Source organism: Oratosquilla oratoria, chromosome 31 (genome assembly GCF_046742065.1).
Source record: "Oratosquilla oratoria isolate Oo_2021 chromosome 31, ASM4674206v1, whole genome shotgun sequence".
Taxonomy (NCBI): domain Eukaryota; kingdom Metazoa; phylum Arthropoda; class Malacostraca; order Stomatopoda; family Squillidae; genus Oratosquilla; species Oratosquilla oratoria.
In genome coordinates this window covers 26104339-26111838 of record NC_134807.1, presented here as the reverse complement: position 1 = coordinate 26111838, position 7500 = coordinate 26104339, and the positions used below count along the sequence as shown (strand labels likewise).

Sequence of the window (7500 nt, the reverse complement as noted above, 5' to 3'; positions counted from 1 at the left end):
GCATTTAGCTACTATGTGCACTTGGGAAAGTTTTAATCATGTACACTGAATGGATCCCAGTGAACAATTAATATTTTTTTCAACCACAAATCACTTTTAATTCCATGACATCGCAGTCGAGACTGAAGAACCGCTCGGTGGAGGCATCCGTTGGAAATTGAAACGTGGACGAGCCGTTGATTTGAACCCAGTTAACGCATAACAAAATTACAGTGACTTAAACTAATGCGCTATCAGGAGAGATATAAGTTGAGTACGACTTTGTTAAATTTGTATGCTCGAATTACATACACCTACACGAAATGTCGCGTTGAACCCACCGGTACTAAGATAGTGCATTTAGCTAGTATGTGCACGTGGGAAAGTTATAATCATGTACACTGAATTGTTCCCAGTGATCAATTAATACTTTTCTTTTCAATCACAAATCACTTTTAATTCCATGCCATCGCAGTCGAGACTGAAAAATCGCTCGATGGAGACATCCGTTGGAAATTGAAACGTGGACGAGCCGAGGATTCGATCCCAGCTAACCCATATAAAAGTTACAGAGGGTTGAACCCGACATTTCGTGTAGGTGTATGTAATTCGAGCATACAGATATAACAAAGTCGTACTCAACTTATATCTCTCTTCTTAGCGCATTGGTTTAAGTCACTGTAACTTTGTTAAGGGTTAGCTGGGTTCGAATCCTCGGCTCGTCCACGTTTCAATTTCCAACGGATGTCTCAATCGAGCGATTCTTAAGTCTCGACTGCGATGGAATGGAATTAAAAGTGATTTGTGGTTGAATTTTTTTTTTAACTGATCCCTATGAACCATTCAGTGTACATGATTAAAACTTTCCCACGTGCACATACTAGCTTAATGCACTATCATAGCGGAGGTGGGTTGAACGCGACATTTCGTGTAGGTGTATATAATTCGAGCATACAAATATAACAAAGTCGTACTAAACATATATATCTCTTGATAGCGCATTGGTTTAAGTCATTTTAACTTTGTTACGGGTTAGCTGGGTTCGAATACTCGGCTCGACCACATTTCATATTCCAATGGATGTCTCCATCGAGCGATTCTTCAGTTTCGACTGCGATATTATTGAATTAAAAGTGATTTGTGGTTGAAAAAAAAAAAAAAAAAAAAAAAAAAAATATATATATATATATTTTTATTTATTTATTTATATATTTATATATAAATATATATTTATATATATATATATATATATATATATATATTAATTGATCACTGGGAACCATTCAGTGTACATGATATATATATATATATATATATATATATATACATATATATATGTATATATATATACTATATATATATATATATATACATATATACATATATATATATGTGTATATATATATATATATGTATATATATATACATATATGTATATATGATAAATATTAAGCCACCAAGCCTTCTTTTATTTTTTACCATTGAAGAGTTTAGGACAAGAATGATAAATGCATTTAGCTTGTATGATAGTGCATTTAGCTAGTATGTGCACGTGGGAAAGTTTTAATCATGTACACTGAATGGATGCCAGTGATCAATTAATATTTTTTTTCAACCACAAATCACTTTTAATTCCATAACATCGCAGTCGAGACTGAAGAATTGCTCGATGGAGGCATCCGTTGGAAATCAAAACGTGGACGAGCCGAGCATTCGAACCCAGCTAACCCGTAACAAAGTTACAGTGACTTAAACTAATGCGCTATCATGAGTGATATAAGTTGAGTACGACTTTGTTATATTTGTATGCTCGAATTACATACACCTACACGAAATGTCGCGTTCAACCCACCGGTACTAAGATAGTGCATTTAGCTAGTATGTGCACGCGGGAAAGTTTTAATCATGTAGACTGAATGGTTCCCAGTGATCAATTTTTTTTTTTCAATCACAAATCACTTTTAATTCCATGCCATCGCAGTCGAGACTGAAAAATAGCTCGATGGAGATATCCGTTGGAAATTGAAACGTGGACGAGCCGAGGATTCGATCCCAGCTAACCCGTATCAAAGTTACAGAGGGTTGAACGCGACATTTCGTGTAGGTGTATGTAATTAGAGCATACAGATATAACAAAGTCGTACTCAACTTATATCTCTCTTGATAGTGCATTGGTTTAAGTCACTGTATCTTTGTTACGGGTTAGCTGCGTTCGAATACTCGGCTCGTCCACGTTTCAATTTCCAACGGATGTCTTCATCGAGCGATTCTTCAGTCTCGACTGCGATGGCATGGAATTAAAAGTGATTTGTGGTTGAAATTGTTTTAATTGATCACTATGAACCATTCAGTGTACATGATTAAAACTTTCCCACGTGCACATACTAGCTTAATCCACTATCATAGCGGAGGTGGGTTCAACGCGACATATCGTGTAGGTGTATGTAATTCGAGGATACACATATAACAAAGTCGTACTCAACTTATATCTCTCTTGATAGCGCATTGGTTTAAGTCACTGTAACTTTGTTACGGATTAGCTGGGTTCGAATCCTCGGCTCGTCCACGTTTCAAATTCCAACGGATGTCTCCATCGAGCGGTTCTTCAGTCTTGACTGCGATGTCATGGAATTAAAAGTGATTTGTGCTTGAAATATATATACATACATATATATATATATATATATATATATATATATATATATATAATTATATTAATTGATCACTGGGAACCATTCAGTGTACATGATATATATATATATATATATATATATACACATATGTATGTATATATAAATATATATATATATATATATTTATATATATATATACATACATACATATATACATATATATATATGTATATATATATATATGTATATGTATATGTATATATATATATGCATATATGATAAATATTAAGCCACCAAGCCTTCTTTTGTTTTTTTAGCATTGAAGAGTTTAGGACTAATAGGACAGAATCTTCACATCATGATATATGATGAAAGTCTATGACATCTACCATCACCTCTACCCATTGATGGGGTCCAAGATAACATAGTCTCTCTTACGTCATCTTCGTTTTTTCACATAAAGAATGCTGCCAATCATTGAGATGCTCCTTCAATACGTCTTCCGCTGACTTAGTCATTGAATTAGAATAATTGTTACCACGCGACCACGGGTGGGGTACCACGGAAATAAATCACATTCAATTCAGCTGAGGAAGGTTTCTACATTCATCAAAAAGGTTAAATTCGTAACAATTAACCCAGTTGTTTTGGTAGTCTTCTTTTACTTGCTACAAGAGGAGTTTATTCAGCCAAGGAACGCTTTCTCACTAATTAGGTTAAGCCTTTAGCAGTGGAATTTGTTTTATGTGCTTCATTTAACTTCTTCACAAGTCATTTCAGCCTTAAGGAAATTAAGTCTTATTCTATGAAAAAAAGAAGAAAATAAGTTGACTTTAAGGTTCAACTGATATGAACAAAACGAAAGCGTCGTCAGTCTTTTCAAATTGTGCTATGATCCTTAATTTCATATCTTACAAAATAACCTTGTGCGATGAAGCACACCTTATATATATATATATATATTTTTTTTTTGGCCGACACCAGACGATTTGATTCCCTTGAAGGGATTACTCGTACTGTGGGAAGTAAGGTTATATCGATCGTTACTTATAATACAGGAGGACATTTTTATACATGGGTATGATTAATGACACATTATGTTTTCAGCCTACACTCTGTTCTTATTCAAGCAAGGTTATCTTATCTAGTTTTTATTTTTTTGTGGAGACTACGGTAGAGACTCACGAGGCTCCAAGCGAACTTTCACGATTTCAACGAGAATGTAGAGTAACCTCATTTCAGGTACTTTTATGATAGATTTAAATGAGTACATAGAGGGTTTAGGGCGAAGTTTAAATGTAATAGTACTGGGAGACCTTAATGCTAGGGTAGGAAAGGATCCAATTGATGGAGTGGTTGGGAAATGTGGAGTTCCAGGAAAAAATCGTAGTGGAGAGTTGATGGTGGAAATGTGTCTAGAAAGAGAGTTGATGATAGCAAATACAGTGTTTCGGAAGAAAGTCAAGCATAAGTACACATGGGAGAGGGTGGTGGAGGGAAGGGTGGTATATAGAGCTTTAATGGACTATGTAGTAGTAAATAGGATTATGATAGGAAGAGTTAAGGATGTACATGTGCTAAGGGGAGAGGGTGGGGGAATATCAGATCATTTTCTGGTGGAAGGTAAGTTGAGAGTGGAGGACAGATGGAGAAAGAGGAAAGGGACAAAAGGTAGGGAGGTGCTTAGAGTGAACTCTTTAAATGAAGAGGAAAAGGAGAAGGAGTACAAGAAGAAGCTGAAGGAGGAGTGGGAGGGAGTGAAGGATAGAGTAGAGGTAGGTGTGGAGGAGGAATTGGGATGGTTCAAGGAGGGAGTCACAAAGTGTGCAAAGATGGTGTGTTGAACAAGAAGGACAGGAGGAAATAGAAGGAAGGGTAGTGAATGGTGGGGTGAGGAAATGAAGAAGGTTATAGAAGAGAAGAAGCGAGCTTACACAGATTGGTTACAAAATAGGACGAGGGAGTCATATGAGAGGTACAAAGAAAAGAAAAGAGAAGTAAAGAAAAAGCTAAAGGAGGCAAAGAGGAGAGCAGATGTAAAATGGGGTAAGAGTATGACAGAAAATTTTGAAAGTAATAAAAAGATGTTTTGGAAAGAAATTAAGAGAGGAAGAGGAGGCGAATCAAGTAGAGAAGAAAAGGTAAAAGGTGCAGATGGAGAGATGATAATGGAGGAGAAGGCAGTAAGGGGAAGATGGGCAGAATATTTTAGGGAGTTGCTAAATGTGAAGGAGAATAGGGAGGGAAAGATAGCTGCAGTGGGAAATGCTAAGAAAATGAGAATGATGAGTGAGGAAAATGGAGAAGAAATAAGGAAGGATGAAGTGAAGGCAGCAGTTACGATGATGAAAGCAGGTAATGCACCTGGTCTGGATGGATGCCATGCAGAATGTCTTAAAAAAGGAGGTACAGTGATGGTGGACTGGTTAGTGAGGTTATTTAATGTTTGCTGGAGAGAAGGTACAGTCCCGGAGGACTAGAGGAATGCTTGTATAGTTCCACTTTACAAGGGAAAGGGGGACAAGTGTGAATGTAGTAGTTTCAGAGGGATTAGCTTGTTAAGTGTAGTTGGGAAGGCTTATGGGAGGATCTTGATTGAGAGGATTAGGAGAGGAACAGAGGGAGTAATTGGTGAGGAACAGTGTGGATTTAGGACAGGTAGAGGTTGTGTAGATCCAATCTTTGTGGTAAGACAGATATGTGAGAAAGTTATAGGAAAGGGGAAGGATGTTTTTTGGGCCTTTATGGATCTGGAAAAGGCTTACGACAGGGTAGACAGAAAGACACTGTGGGAGGTTATGCGGATATACGGGATAGGAGGAAAGCTTCTCGGAGCTGTCAAGAGTTTTTATGAGAGTAGTAGAGCTTGTGTCAGGATTAGAAATGGAGAGAGTGAGTGGTTTGAGGTAAAGGTGGGACTTCGTCAAGGATGCGTTATGTCGCCCTGGCTGTTCAGCTTATACATGGATGGGGTAGTGCGAGAGGTAAATGCAAGGGTAGTGGGTCATGGATTGGAGATGGTTAAAGAAAATGGAGAGAAGTGGGAGGTGAGCCAGCTGTTGCTTGCTGACGACACTGCGCTTGTGGCAGGATCGGAGGAGGGATTGAGGAAGTTGGTGACAGAGTTTGGGAGAGTGTGTGATAGAAGAAAGCTGAAGATAAATGTGGGTAAAAGTAAGGTGATGAGATGTACAAGGGGTGAAAGTGGCAGTAATCTGGAAGTGAGCATTAAGGGAGAGCAACTGGAGGAAGTGGATAGTTTTAGATACTTGGGTGCAAATGTGGCAGGAAAAGGTGGAGTAAAGGTGGAGGTAGAATGTAGATTGAGAGAAGCGAGTAAATGCCTTGGTGGATTAAAAAGTGTTATGAGGAATAGAAATTTGGGAATGGATGCTAAGAGGAGACTGTATGAAGGAGTGATTGTGCCAACAGCACTGTATGGACCAGAAACATGGAACATAAGAGAAGAAGAGAGAAGGAGTTTGAATGTGTTTGAGATGAGGTGTCTGAGAAGTATGATGGGGGTTACTATGCTAGATAGAGTGAGAAATGAGGAGGTGAGGAGGAGAACAGGAGTGGAAAGGGAGTTGGGAGATAGGGTTGATGAAAGAGTATTAGGATGGTTTGGACACATGGAAAGAATGAGTGAAGTAAGACTAGTAAAAGAGGTATGGAAGGCAGATGTGGAGGGAGTGAACATGAGGGGACGTCCTAGGATGAGATGGATGGATGGGGTGAAGGGGGCTTTGGGGAAGAGGGGAATGTCTGTTGAGGAAGGACGGGAGAGGACAGACGACAGGGGTGAATGGAGAATGGTTGTATATGGAAGATGTTGTGATGCATGAGGTGGAATGGACGGGGGGATAGGGGGTGAGATAGTGTGTGTGAGCAAAATTTTGACGCAGCCCGAAGGGATTTCTCCCCGTCCTCTCCTTTATATGGGGGGGACGGAGAGGGGGGGTCGCCGATTTAATGAAGCGGCCTTGCTGTGGATGTGCTGTGTCTTGCGACACTGCTTCTGACCCAGGGCAGTGGACAGGGTGCAGGGATGACCCGTCATCTAGGAGGTGCTAAGATGGGAGGGAGGGTGGAGGGGTGCGGAGTGTTTTCAGGGATGGAATGGGTGGGAATGATTTTATGCCTTTTCCTTTTTAGCTACCTCCCTTGTAAGGGGGAAAAAGCCTTGGTGTATGTGTGTATGTATGTATGTATGAATGGGAAAAAGTAACCATCAAGACGTAGGTTGATGAGAAATAATGTAGATATAACTTCGAAATTGTTGTATTTAGTGACTGGAAAAAAGTCTATATATAATATTAAATGTAATAATAGTTAATTTTTTCTTTTTTTTAGTTGAACACAAAAGATATTTTCTCTAAAGCTTTTTATCAACCTTTCTACTTATGATTCATTAATCGATTTTATTTATACCTACTCCTTTTTTTCGGACTGGTTAAGAGTTTTGATAATTCTTGTTATTTATTGTTATCCAACTGAGTTATATAAGGATTTCTAGTCAATAAAAGTAATGTAACGTTTTGGTACACGTTCTTAACATTTATAGAGTCAAAAAATACTTTTGCTGGATAAGAAGATAACACATAAAAATTCATTGATTTATTTTTATTACAAAGTAAAAAAGGTAGAAATTAGAAACTCAAATAAATTATATATATATCATAGCGCAATAAATACTTACAATGCTACGACATTAAGATCGAGGATTATTGTTTAGAAAGTATATGCAGCATTTTGAAGGTCCTCAAAAGCTTTCCCAACAAGACCAGAGGCAAACACTATGAGTGCTTATGTTGAGTTCTAAAGAATTAGTTCAGAAATGTGGTATCTCTAAATAGGGGGTTCTTAACCTCGAATTTGCTGCAAGTTT

At 38.0% G+C, this 7500-nt stretch overlaps 1 protein-coding gene across 1 annotated transcript in view; it reads right to left on the bottom strand.

Annotated features, from left to right (window-relative positions):
• Positions 1-7254: 7254 nt before the first annotated feature.
• The window catches only part of LOC143041709 (uncharacterized), a 2558-nt gene continuing 2312 nt past the window's right edge, over positions 7255-7500 (bottom strand). Inside the window, exon 2 of the mRNA XM_076213720.1 lies at positions 7255-7500. This exon is cut by the window's right edge and continues 661 nt beyond it. The gene's annotated coding sequence lies outside the window, so the exon portion shown is untranslated.